The sequence below is a fragment of the Octodon degus genome, unplaced genomic scaffold, assembly GCF_000260255.1.
Source record: "Octodon degus isolate 3935 unplaced genomic scaffold, OctDeg1.0 scaffold00034, whole genome shotgun sequence".
Classification (NCBI taxonomy): domain Eukaryota; kingdom Metazoa; phylum Chordata; class Mammalia; order Rodentia; family Octodontidae; genus Octodon; species Octodon degus.
In genome coordinates this window covers 18294399-18307807 of record NW_004524610.1, presented here as the reverse complement: position 1 = coordinate 18307807, position 13409 = coordinate 18294399, and the positions used below count along the sequence as shown (strand labels likewise).

General features: G+C 40.9%; 1 pseudogene; it reads left to right on the top strand.

Moving 5' to 3' along the window:
* Positions 1 to 6581: 6581 nt before the first annotated feature.
* LOC105742057 lies at positions 6582 to 13119 on the top strand (annotated as a pseudogene).
* The last annotated feature ends 290 nt before the right edge of the window (positions 13120 to 13409 follow it).

Below are 13409 nucleotides of genomic sequence, written 5' to 3'. Positions count from 1 at the left end.
GATTAAATCTAATCCTCTTAGACTGAGCCCCTGGCATTATAAAATATTTATAAAAGTTCCCTTGTAAAATAATTCTGCTTCATATAAATAATAGAGACTTTCCTCTTTTAGGATGTTTTTGAAAGTAGATATATACAGAAATTATGTCATGGCAATAAATGGAAATTACTACTTAGAAGCAGTACAGTGAGAACGGTTCTTGCCAGGATTGCTAAAAATGTATTACACTTGATGTCCAGTCTTTAAAAGACTTTAAATACCTGTTTATAGATTTGTTTTCTCCCGTTTTCATAGAAGATGTCCTTAAGTGATGAGGATGATTTCCTCCATTGTTCTATGATTTCATCCCTTACCCACTCAGTTCTTCAGGCATGAGAGCCATCTTGAAATGCTGAATGAATATTTAGTTATTCTTTTCCAGTTTGCATTTTATTTTGCTTTTGTGACACTATCTGATTTGATTTGATTTGATTGTACTTTGATTAACTTGGTCAGATTTTTAAATTTAACATAAGATTTAAACCTTAGGACATCTTAGTACTGATCTTATTCTACAAGAATTCTTTTTAATTTACTCACAAACCTGAAATAATGATAATTACTATAAATAAATTGGACTTAATAGTCTTCCTGCATATCATTGCCACTAATTTCTGATGTTTGTGTCTAAATCATGAAGCTTTTTGTTTCATTCTCACAATTCAGTTATTTATTTAAAGAGTTAATATGTTCTCTAAATATTCCTTTTACTCATAAACTACTATTTTGAAACAAATTCACGATTTTAGGATGAACTGGCATCTTTAAAAGAACAGTTAGAAGAGAAGGAATCTGAAGTAAAAAAGCTGCAAGAAAAATTGGTTTGCAAGATGAAAGGAGAAGGGATTGAAATTCTTGATAAAGGTAAGAATGTTGATTTAACATTTATTACCCTGCTTTGTTAAAACCCTAAAATCTAAAAGAAAAACTGATGTTAGCAGTGTGTAGTTTTAGCTCCAACTAAAAGAAAGAGTAGCAAAGTACTTAGGCCCAGGAATTGTCAATTGCACTGTGATACAGAATCTGTTAGCTACTTTTTGAGCATCTGGAAAAGGGCCATTTTATATTTTACTAAAATTCATTTTAGGGTGCTAAATCATGCACTTAAATCATAAGAAATGTACTTGGCAAAATTACAATAAAAGGGAAGTCAAAGCATAAACAAGACCCATTATTATGTGCCAAGATTGCTTCTCTGAACTGTTGAGACAAAGTAAAGTAAGGGATTTACAAGCATTTCCTGCAGAAGAAAAGAATGGAAAATCCAGAAAGTTTCTTATCATGGTTGAACCATCAACATTTTAGAGAGCAAAATTACAGATTTAATCTGTTTTTAAATAAATATATGAATTTGTCCAAATTTTTTCAGAAACTGGGGAAGATTTTTGAGTATAATTATATGGACTCTGATTAATAATACGTTGTATAAGATAGAAAATAATTAAATGAATTTTCTTCTATACTGAGTAAACTCCCAGGGCTGCCTTCACACTAAGCTACATCTCTGCCCTTTTTATTTCTTTTGAGAAAGGATCTCACCCAGTCACTGAGTTGTCCAACAAGGGCTTGATCTTAAAATCCTCCTGCCTCAGCCTCACAGTGTTGGGATTACAGACGTGTGCCACCACCCTTGACTGAAGAAAATGTGCTTTTCAAAAAATCCTATTTGAGGGGCTAGGGAGATAGCTCAAAGGCATAAGCACCTACCTGGCAAGCACAAAGTCCCAAATTTAATCCCCAGTGTGGTGACGCATGCCTGTAATCCCAGCACTTGGGAGGTTGAGACAGGAGGATCTCTACAAGTTCTAGACCAGCCCAGAAGCTACAAAAGTGAGCACAGGGCCAGCACAAACTGTGTAGTGAGACAAAAAAAAAAAAAAAAATCCTATTAAAAAAACAGTGTGTGTAACATCTGACAGTGGTAAGTCGAATTCAAACTGTCTTTGTAATTACAAATGACAATTGCAGACTAAAAGCAATTTCTGATTCATTAGATGTGGAACAGATTTCAGTTACTGTAGCTTCAACTCATTTTACTCGTGTGAAAATGAGTAATGTTGTTGTCTCTACAGTGAGGAATTTGAGTTAAATGAGTTGTAAAGTTTCTTGGCTCTAGAATATCATGGCTTCAAGTACCTGTATATATCACAATTTCCTATCCATCCAAAAACTCAATTTATCAATCCCTGAGAGACTTGTATTTTTCCCTCTGTATTTTAGCATTGTAGAATACTATTTAAAGAGCATGGAGAAATAGGTCATACTTTAAAGCTTGATTGAGGCTTTAGGGGAGGGTGTTGGAGGTTGAATCCAGGGTCTCAAACATGCTAAGCTCAGGTTCTGCCATTGAGCTATACCTCAATTTAGAGTTTTAATAATAAAATAGGATCCGAGGACTTGTAGACAGGGGGGTTGTTAGAGTAGTGGTAGTCATAGTCTGACTTGAGGACTAGAACCAATATGTTGAACTATAGTGTACAAGTAGACTAGCAATAGATTGAGAGCAAGTGTTAGGCTTTGTGGCAGTCTGAAACTGGCACATCTAACTGCTCCATCTCACTGAACCGACGGTAGGCCATTTCAGTGTTGTTGAACTTCAGTAGTGAGTTGCCTAGGACACAGAAGTATGCTGGTCATATTCCAGAGGACCGATGATTGAACTGTGACAGAAATGGAAGAAACATTCAAAGGAGCATTACCTAGTTTTTCATCACAGTGCTTGTAAATCTGATTTCGAAAAAAAAAAAATTAAGGCTAAAAAAAAGGAAGATACCATGTGTGGGGATGCACACCTGTAATCGCCGCACTGGGGCAACTGAGGCAGGAGTGTCCCCATGAGTTTGAGGCCAGCTTGGGCTACATAAATGACTTAGGGCCAGCCTGGATATAACAAGACCCTGACTCAAAAAAGAAAGAAAGAAAAAGAAAATGAAAACCAGAGGCAGTAAATTGAATTAGGTCTTATCAGTTATGGTACATTTTCTTTCAAGCCTCACAAAGTATTATTTATCCTGAAGTCACAAAATAGTGCTTCATATTCTGTTTTTGTGAGGTTAGGCTCCTTTTATTTTAGGTAAAAGGAGATAATATTTATAGTTGTGATGTGTGCTAACTTCTGGTTCAATGGATTTTCCTGCACAGATGAAAATTTTAAAAAGAAGCTCAAAGAAAAAAGTAAGGTTTTTGGTATACTTCCACCAGCCTTTACAGTCACCAGAAGCACTACCTTGTTCACTGCATGTGTTTTAAAAACCTTTCTATCATTAAAAATGTACAGTTGCTTCATCAATAAGTCCTCCATTTCTTCAGAAAATACAAAACAGAGGCTAGACAGAAAATAAAAACAAGGGGAAAAGATCACTACATACACTTTGCCTCATTCAGCCCTCTTACTCCACAGTTAAGAGGTAGAGATCAGAAATGTCTTCTCAGATGATACAGCAAAGAAGAGAAAATAGCATTTATACTGTTATAAAAACCTACTGTTTAAGATTTACCACAGTTGAAAAGATCCTTTTGAACTTTGCTTTTGCTTTTTCATGCTTTGAAGTCCATTATTTGGCTGAGATCTATATTAGGTGCTTATTTATATTCTCTTGAGGTTCATAAAAGAATTTTATTTAGGCTGATTCATCCAGCCTGGATTACTTATGACACATAAAGATAAGTTATCAATGGATATTTTTCCTCAGACACTGAATCATTAAGTCAAAGATACTTGCAAAAGATTGATTTATAATTTAGAATGTCAGTATTAGCTATAGTGTTTTAAAAATTAGTGTATTTCTCAAAGCGTGTAACTTTTTGTGAATATTTTCAGATGTTTTTATAGTTTATATCATTTTTGGCTGAACTTTTGAGTTTAAAATATTTTAGTGTTTATTATTCAAGTAGCAACTTTCGTACTTGAATATCAAATTTTAAGGAAAATCACCTTAGCTTACTTTATTATGTCTTGAAATATTTTAAACCACTGTGGGAAATGGAGTTTATTGATGAAGCAAAGTACTTACACTTCTCTATGGAACCTACACGCAGCTTCTGAGCATGACTACTCATGTAAAAGCTGCGCTCCATCAGGCTCTACCCATACGTGTCAGTGTTGTGTTTATAACTGAGTATCATTCTCTCTGCTTTGGTCATCATGTGTACCATTCATTGCTTTCGCCTACTGTTTTATAGCCTCTTTCTATTAAAAAAAAATCTGTTTTTATATTTACAGTACCCAAGAGTGATCTTCAGTATTATGGTGAAAATGTTGCTGTTAGAGAAGATAGTATCTGTTGTTTTTCTTGGAACGACAGCTATTTAGATGAGATGAGACATTTATCTTTTAGACAGTCTCTAAAGAGTTTATGGGTACTAAATTTGCACCTTTTAAAAACCATTTAAAACAAATCATTAACATTTTACCTTAAGCCATTTCAGTCTGAAAAGTATCTTGTATATAATAAGAAAATTGATTTCTCATTTAATGTATTATTTTCAGATATTGAAGTACAAAAAATGAAAAAGGCTGTGGAGTCTTTGATGGCAGCAAATGAAGAAAAGGTATCAGATGAAATTTAAGTATTTTTGTTTTGTTTTGTTGGGATGGAGCTTAACAACAAGGTTTGGCAATGTAGTTCAGGCCTATTTTGATCTTACTGTGTAGCCCAAGATAGCCTGTCTTGGCCTACCAGAGTGCTGGGATTACAAGTGTACACCACAATGCCTAGCCTGTGTGTACTTTTTGTAACATTTTTTGTTGCAAAAAAATATTGACTGTAGCATGCAATCCCCTAGTTTGAGACTACTGACAGAGGCAGCATTCTCTCTGCCCAAGCATACATCATCTTAGTGATGGCAGTCGTGATTATAGCTGTGTGCATAGGAATATCAACTAGCTCCACTAAGAAACCTTTGCTATTTCTTACATGAATTTAGAAAATATTTAGAGGGGCCGGAGAGATGGCTCAGTAGAATAAGTGCTTCCCTGGCAAGCGCAAGGGTGTGAGTTCAATCCACCAAAAAAAAAAAAAAAAGGAAAGAAAAAAATATTCAGCATTCAAACTATCAGAGGATTTCTGTATTTTCAGTTGATTAATAAGGAAAATGTAGGTCCCATAGTATATTTTAGAAATGCTGAACCATTCTGTATTAATTTTCATCTCTACATTATTTCCTTTGCATTTCCTGACCTCTTCCATCTGGAATTGTCTCTCCCCTCTTGAGAAGTGAAGTACCAGAAAACAGACACAAGCTTCATGAAACCATTTGTGGTTCTGATGTGTATTTTTCGTATATTGGGTTCATAATCTGTGTTTACAGAGATCTTTCCCACTTACTGACTCTTCTTACACACATCTGATGTTGCACCCTCCCAGGAGTAGGGATGCTGTTGCTGTACAAGGTGCCACATTTCCTGGTGGTGTCCATGGCTGTCTGTGTGTGATGGATCCAACAAGTAGATGCCAAGTTCTGTGTACAGCAAAGAACTCAAAATGTACACCTGATGGTGAAGGAAAAGCAGCTGCATTATCAAGATTATAAATAGAGAAATGATGCTAGGATGACAGAAAAGGAGCACTGTACACTGTGCAGACAAATTAGGTTTTCCAGCTTAATAACAAAAAAGGTCAGTTGTAGTACCATATGCTGGTAATACCAGCACTTGGGAGGCTGAGGCAGAAAGATTGCCAAGAGTTTGGGGCCAGCCTGGGATATGAAGTAACTTCAAGGCCTAAATGAACTACATAGCAAGACCCTATGTCAAAAAAAGGAAGAGAAGAAAAATGGGGGAGCTGCATGTGCTTTGTTCTGGGGTTATGTAGAGGGCTGCCTAAGCTCCAGTGGATAGAGGGGAGTAATTAGGGAAAAATGACCCTGGGGTGCCACCCAAGCCTGGTGAGGGAAGATTTCCTAAGTTCCCAGTGTTCTACCTGTATTATAGCTACCTGAACTACATAGCAAGACCCTATGTCAAAAAAAAGGAAGAGAAGAAAAATGAGGGGGGCTGCAAGTGCTTTGTTCTGGGGTTATGTAGAGGGCTGCCTAAGCTCCAGTGGATAGAGGGGAGTAATTAGGGAAAAATGACCTGGGGGTGCCACCCCAGGGTATTATTATTCCTCATTGAGAGACCTGGTCGCAAAAAAACCTTAGAGGGATGCCAAAGGAGAAAAAGCATTAATAAATCCATGTCCAGGACAGTAGGTCAAGTTCCTTACTTCCAGATATTTGGCCAGGGTACTGTTCTTTGCACATCATAGAAGCATGGTTAGCTGCCATCTCTGCTGTATTTTTTTATTGTTTTAGTCTGATTAACATAAAAGGTACATCTTTCTTTTGCAGAAGAATGTTCTGTTTTGGCAGTTAGGACAGCTAGTCCCTTGGGACTCAAATGTAGCAAACAAGAGAGTAGGTTTACTTATCAGATTCAGCAGGTTGAATGGTGCTTTGAAAAGAAACTAAGAGTCGCCCACTGGGTTCCCTCTTGTTCATTTTCTAGTGTCTCAGGTTTTACCCTGGAGAAGTGAATCCACCTGTCTATTCCCTGTACCCCAATGGCCGAAGAATTGTATAAGGCCTCTCCATTTAAAAGCAAACCAGTATTGAGGGGTAGGATACACACAGATGGGGAAGAAGTTATCTTTGAGATCAAGGACAAAGAACAATTTATTGTCCCTTGGGACCTATTGTAGAAGGATGTATGGATACCACTGCCTCCTTGATCCCTCTGAGATCTAAGCAATATTCTCCTAATGGCTTGACTATTGGTACCATGTATATATAGCATAGGGACTCGCATGCACCAGTAACACTGTAGCCAAAAGCTTGTGGGTAACAAGTTTTAGGCCCTGCCTAACTTCTTTCTTAAGGTAATAATATCCTCTGTGAGGATCCAGATTAGGGTCCTCTACCTGAATGACAACTAGAGTGGCCTTAATAGCCCTACCCAGGATGTCATCTAATGCTTGGGGATTAATACCCAACAGAGACATTGGGCCCCATGGGTCACTACTGGGACTCTAGCATTTAGGACATGGGGTTGTCAGAGATTTGAATATTAGAATGGCCCTGAGTATAAAGAGTGTATCTCTTCTACTTACTGGTGTGGAACACCTTGGCATCACCATAAAGATAGCTTGAAAAGGAAATCTAAACAGCAGCTTAGAGAAGTATAAAGAAAGCTATCCAGCTAACTCCTTCAAGGCCTACAGAATGAAAGCTCACCCCAATAAGAAACTGGAATAAGTCACCCCAGCATTGTGGAGAAATGGCTGCCCCCGGCACCATCGCTCACTGTCCAGGCATTCTTCCCTGGCTCAGGGAGTGAGGACAATCTCCCATCCAAGGGTTTTCTTCCTCCATGCTCTGACAGGCCTGGAAAGAATTTGGAAGCTATCAAGGAATCATTGCCCAGTGCGCCAGTCACACTTGCACTTAAAACACTGTGACTTGCTTCCATCACTCTTTGATTACCTCAGTTTCCCCTTGTGCTGCAGACTTGACCCTTACCCATTACAGAAGGCATGGCTTTAGCCTGCCCTTTTTCATTATTCAACTCATTTGTCTACTACCTCATCACCTTTATTAAAGACCAGCTAAGCCACATTGGCCAGTAACTTGTCCCTGCCAGTGGGCCCTATTGTAGTTCTGGAGCATCCTGCTAATGTCTGGAGCTGACTGACTAATAAATACTGTGCTGGGCTGCTCTGACCTTCTCTAGCTAGTGTGTTGATTAAGTACCTCTTCAAACCAGAGCTGAGAAGCAGCTGGATTTTCATCAAAGCCTTAACTGGTAGACCTGAGCTTATCTTAGTTCACATGTTTGGGCCGTTCTTGGTGTATACACACTAAAATGGCCTTGATGTATAATTTCATTTGGGTTTTCCTCCTCCTATATTAGAGTTCCACGCAGGCCCTCAGGGTACAGATAACATAGCATTTGGCTGACTATCAGAAGGTGAAGCTACCAAAGCTTCATTGTTAGCCTTTCTGCAGTTCCTATAATCCTCTTTCTACTGATGTACAGCAAGAAACCAGGAGGAATTGTATATCTCACCAGGTCAGATCAAAAGCCATTGTTAGGGTATGGAAACCATCAGTAAACTTCTCAGAGTCCTCAGAAAATCTATCCAGTTTTTCCTTGAATTGTTGAATGGCCAAAACAGAAAAAGACTGATAGAATCAGTAGAGTAGTGAATGGCTTAGAGATTGAGTTCCTGAATCTAGGGTCCTGCATGGTAGGCAGACCCAGACCTGGTATGGGGGCAGGCTTAGGAGGTGCCCTTTATCTCCTAAGGGCACTGGCTGAGTGGATAGGTAAGGAAGTAGCTTGTGGGGAGGAGAAACTGACAGGAGACTTCTCAATAGCCTCAGCTCCTAAGGGAGGATTAGTTCTAAGGCATAAATCAGGCCTCTGATAGAAAGCCATAAAAGCTTGAACCTAAGGCAGCTCTGACCTTTTTTCCTGTTTTTTACAATAAGGAAATGAAATATTGCATTGAATTTTAGGCTGCCAAAGGGTGGCTACATCTTGTTTTGCCCAAGTGGAAACAGCCATGTTTTATTACCCAAGCATATAAGATGGCTTTTCTGGAGGACAATGAGCTGTAACTTCCAGGGACTGAGGCACTATCAGAAGCAAGAGGAGAGGCATTTCCCATAATGGGACTGTAAGTAGGAGTAGAACTTTCGCTGTGTGTTCTTTACAGTCCTATCTCTGAGTTATTCTCCAGCCCACTGACTGGGATATTGCAAGGCCTCACTGAAGGGTCATAAACATGTGATGAGCACTAGCCATTTCCTTTGAGCCTATTGGATTTCTTCCTATAAATACAACTCATCTTCTGGTTAACAAACCCAGAACTTTACTGGCTGGCCTCTTAGCCAATTTAAAACCACCTAACATCCAGTCTAGGGAGGGTAACAAGCATTTTACTGAGTAGAACCCTCCAAAAACCCTAACAGTTTCCTGTAAATGTGGTCCCAGCCTTTGGCTGGGAAGAGAGCACTTCCACAGATAAAGTCTTTCTTAGTTACTTTTCTCAATACCTGACACTCAAAGTTAAAGGGGAAAAGGTTTATTTAGCTCATAGTTACTTGAGGTTTCAGTCTGTAATCGGCTTGGCTCCAAGGCAGGGTGTCACGGCAAACAGCCATCACACAGAAGAAACAGTTCATGCCATGAAAATGGCAACTAAACAAGGGGCTTAACAGTGTCTTTCTGCTGTTTTATTTTATCCAGGCTGGGGGGGAGGGGGTCGCAGTAGCACTCTTAGTATCCTTGAGCCTAGCACTGCATCATGAGTCAATCCTATCATCACACATTCTGGATTCAGCCATCTCTGAAAAAGCCCCACCTATGACCAACCACATGAGGTTTTAGGGGGGATATCTAGACAGACCATAATAGTAGCCCACTATCCAGCAGTCTAAGAACAGAAAATAAAATGTCTCGCTAAAAACCCTCATCTCACTAGATCAAGCCACAAAGCATTCATGTCTGGTAACAGTACCCCAAAGTAAAAGTCAAGCAGGGTGAAAATTCAATTAGCAAACATAAGTTACACATCTCTGAGACCACAGTTACAATAACTAAAACAAATCCAAGTAGAATAAGGCAAAGGCTAGCATTAGAGAAGTAATTCCACACTGCACAAGAACTTAAAATGCACAGATTTCTTTTTCATGTACTCCTATCTGTTTCCCTGCATTATTCAGCACCACAAACCCATATAATTTGAATTCTCCAATAGATGAAAGCCTGAGCAGGAGTTGAATGGGAACGAGGGGTGTCTCTCAAGTAAGGGAGAGAAGGAAGAAAAACTCCATGTGAGCTTATAACTCACAGGGTTCAACACACATCATTGGTGCTATGCAAGTGGCTGCTCAAGTCTACACAAAAGACAATAACGTTATGTAGACTAGGCCCATCCCTCCCAGTTCCAGGTGAAACATCAGGCTTGGAGGACTCTGTCCCAGCCCCCAGCCAGCTGCAGGTGCTGAGAACACATATGTGCCACTCCCCTCACTTCTGCTCAGCTCAGCTACATCTCTGTGGGCGTATGGGAAACCACAGCTACTTAGAGAGAACCCCATGCTGCCAGGAAAATGAGGGTCACATAAATGGACCCACTCAATGTATGGGAGCCCTCGCACAATGGTGCCTGCATAGGCCAAAGCCTTTTGTACCACCATTTAGTTATCCCTAACAGCAGAACCATATCTGCTGTTCATCCAGAGAATCTGTCCTGTACAGTCTACAAGCGTATAAAAAGGAGCAGCTTGTAAAAAGAAGAAAGTGTCCCCAAGAGAGAAATTACCTCCCTTTTTGGCTGGCTTCTTTGGCTGTTGTCTGGTGATTGCTGGCTCCTGGCTGATGTCTGATGAGATCTCCAGGATGTTCTGATTTTTCCTATGTCTGGTGAAGGCTGCTGATGTCTCTGTCTCCTAGCTGGCTCACCAAATTTGTGGTAGATCCAACAGGTCGATGCTAAGCTCTTGTGTACAGCAAGCAGAGAACTGCCAAGTTTACACCTGATGATAAGGGACAAGCATCTATGTTTATTGTAAGTCATGTGCAGCAAAATGGTGCTGGGCTAACAGAAAATGAATACCACATACCATGCAGACGAATGGCACTGTCAGGAAGAAAGGGACATGTGTATGCTTTGTTCTGAGGTTATATGGAATTCTCCTCAGGTACTGCCAAAGCTCAAATGGATGGAGGGGAGTGATTAGGGAGGAATGGTCCCAGGGTGTCCCAACCCCCAAGGGGGGGAGTGGTTTCCCCAGCTCCCAATGCTGTACCTGTATTACATGTATCTAACAGCAGGGCTCAAGTTCAGTTCTGTCATCAACACTACTTTCCCCCATAACCCTGAATGATGAGAATAGAGAGTCATTTTCCCAAGAAAAGAGTAATTTTAAGATATTAGAAAAAAAAATGCCAGACAACGTGGCTTGATCTATTTCTCTGAGCATAACTTCCTTTCACATTTCCCTGCTGTGCTTCTCTTGTCTCATTTGCTTTTGCTTTTCCTTTTATTTGTTCTTTATCAAATGGAAATAAACTCACTGTCATATTCATTTGCCAATGTATAGCTATCTTTTTGCTAGTCTTTCCCACTATTGAAAAAAAGAAATTAGCAAATTGCCTACTATAACCTTTGTTTCAACAACTGAAGTTCATTTTATTCTAACTTCTCTCAAAAAGCAGCAAGAAAGCCCTCTGTGTTAAATGAGGGCTTTCCAGACACTCAGACTACTCTGAGAGCAGCAAGAGTAGCATAACTTCCTTGGGGATTCCACAAAACTTCTCTAAGAACATTTTTTGGAAAATTCTGAAGAAAGGTACAGGTTGTCATCAGTAAAGGAAAATGTAGGCTTCTAAGCAAAGTGTCTGTCACTGGTTGAGTCTATAAGGAATTATCACACTCTTAAAATGTTTCTAGCTATGTGTGGTGGTACAGGCCTGTAATCCTATCACTCAATAGGCTGAAGCAGGAGGATCATTACAAATTCAAAGCCAGTCAGGGCTGAAAAGTGAGCTCCCCATGGTCCAGCACACTGGCCCAGGCCCTCTCCAGCTCCTGCGATCCCGTGCTGGCGGCTCCTCACTCAGGCCACGCGGCTTCGCCTGCTCCAGGCGTTGCGCTTGTCACCATACGCTGCTGAGCCCCACGGCCTGCTCACTGTGCCCTGCAGTCAGGGCAGGAAGCACTGTCCCACACCATGGCACACTCTCCAGTGCAGTGCAGTGGGGCCTGCCAGCTTTTTACAAAACTAGAGAAGATTGCAAAGGACTCTTTCTTTCAGTGAGGTGTTCAAAGGCATTGACAGTCAGACTCAAAAGGTAGTTGCCATAAAAATCATTGACCTGGAGGTGAAGATGAGATAGAAGATATTCAACAAGAAGTCACAGTGCTGGGCTGGCTAAATAGGTCAGCAGATTAAAGCACCTGCAACCAGGCACAGGAGCCAGGGGTTCAATCCTCAGGCCATCCCCAGGGCGCAGGGAGACGGCAATTGAGACTGGGTGTGGTGGCACGCACCTGTAATCCCAGTTCTTGGGAGGTTGTAAACAGGTGGATCACTACGCGTCCAATCCAGTAGTGAGACCCTGAATACCCTGTAGGCCCCTCCCTAAAAATACAAAAAAGTAATCACAGTGCTGAGTCAGTGTGACAGCTCATATGAAGTTGTTGATAATAAAGAACCTAGCCCTTTAGACAAGACTCAGATCATCACCATATAGAGAGATATTCTGAACCTGCACTCAGAGAAGAAGATCCACAGAGATATCAAAGCGGCCTGACCGATATCTAGATGAAGAGGAACACCTTAGTGGGCACCCCTTTCTGGATGGCGCCGGAGGTCGTCAAATAAGTCAGCCTACGACTTGAAGGTGGACATCTGGTCCCTGAGCATCACAGCTATAGAGTTGGCGAGGGGGGAGCCGCCCCATTCCGAGCTGCATCCCATGAGGATTCTGTTCCTCATTCCAAAGAACAACCCCCCAGTGCTGGAGGGAAGCTACAGTAAGCCTCTCAAGGAGTTCGTGGAGGCTTGTCTGAATAAGGAGTCAAGCTTTAGACCTACAGCGAAAGAGTTGCTGAAGCAGAAGTTCATCATTCGCAATGCCAAGAAGACATCCTATCTGACTGAGCTCATCAACAGTACAAGAGGTAGAAGGCCAATCAGAGACATGATGACTCCAGCTCCAAGGACTCAGATGCGGAGAGAGATGGCCAGGCATCAGGAGGCAGCAACGCCGGGGACTGGATCTTCACCATCCAAGAGAAGGACCCCAAGAATCTTGAGAATGGAGCCCTTCTGCCCTCGGAGTTGGAAAGAAGTAAGATGAAAGACATCCCAAAGAGGCCTTTTTCTCAGTGTTTATTGACAGTTATTTCTCCCCTGTTCCCAGTGCTGAAGGATAAGAGTTGGGGAGGACCTGGGCTCCATTGAAGAGCTGCACGGTGCCATCTACCTGGAGGAAGAGGCCTTCCCAGTATCTTGGACACCATGGTAGCCCAGCCTGTGCAGTGGTTGTAGAGATATTCTCTAAGTGGTGGAGGCACATTGACCCACTAAAATTCCTTTGGCATTCAGGGCCTTGTTTTTCCTGTTTTCTTCTTCATCCTCCTTTTTAAAAGTAACCAAGAGCCTTAGCCAGTGATATGATCAGGGCTGCAACCATGACGCGGAGCGTCCTCACCACACCAGAGCTTCATGAAGGCTCTTGGATGGGTGGGGAGGGTCAGCTCCTTCAAGTGGTGGTTTTATTTTTTTACTTTCTTTTTTTTTATTTTAGCCATAGTGCACATATTCAAGGAAAGTATCTTTAAAAACAAAAAACCAACCCTGAAATGTATATTTGGGAT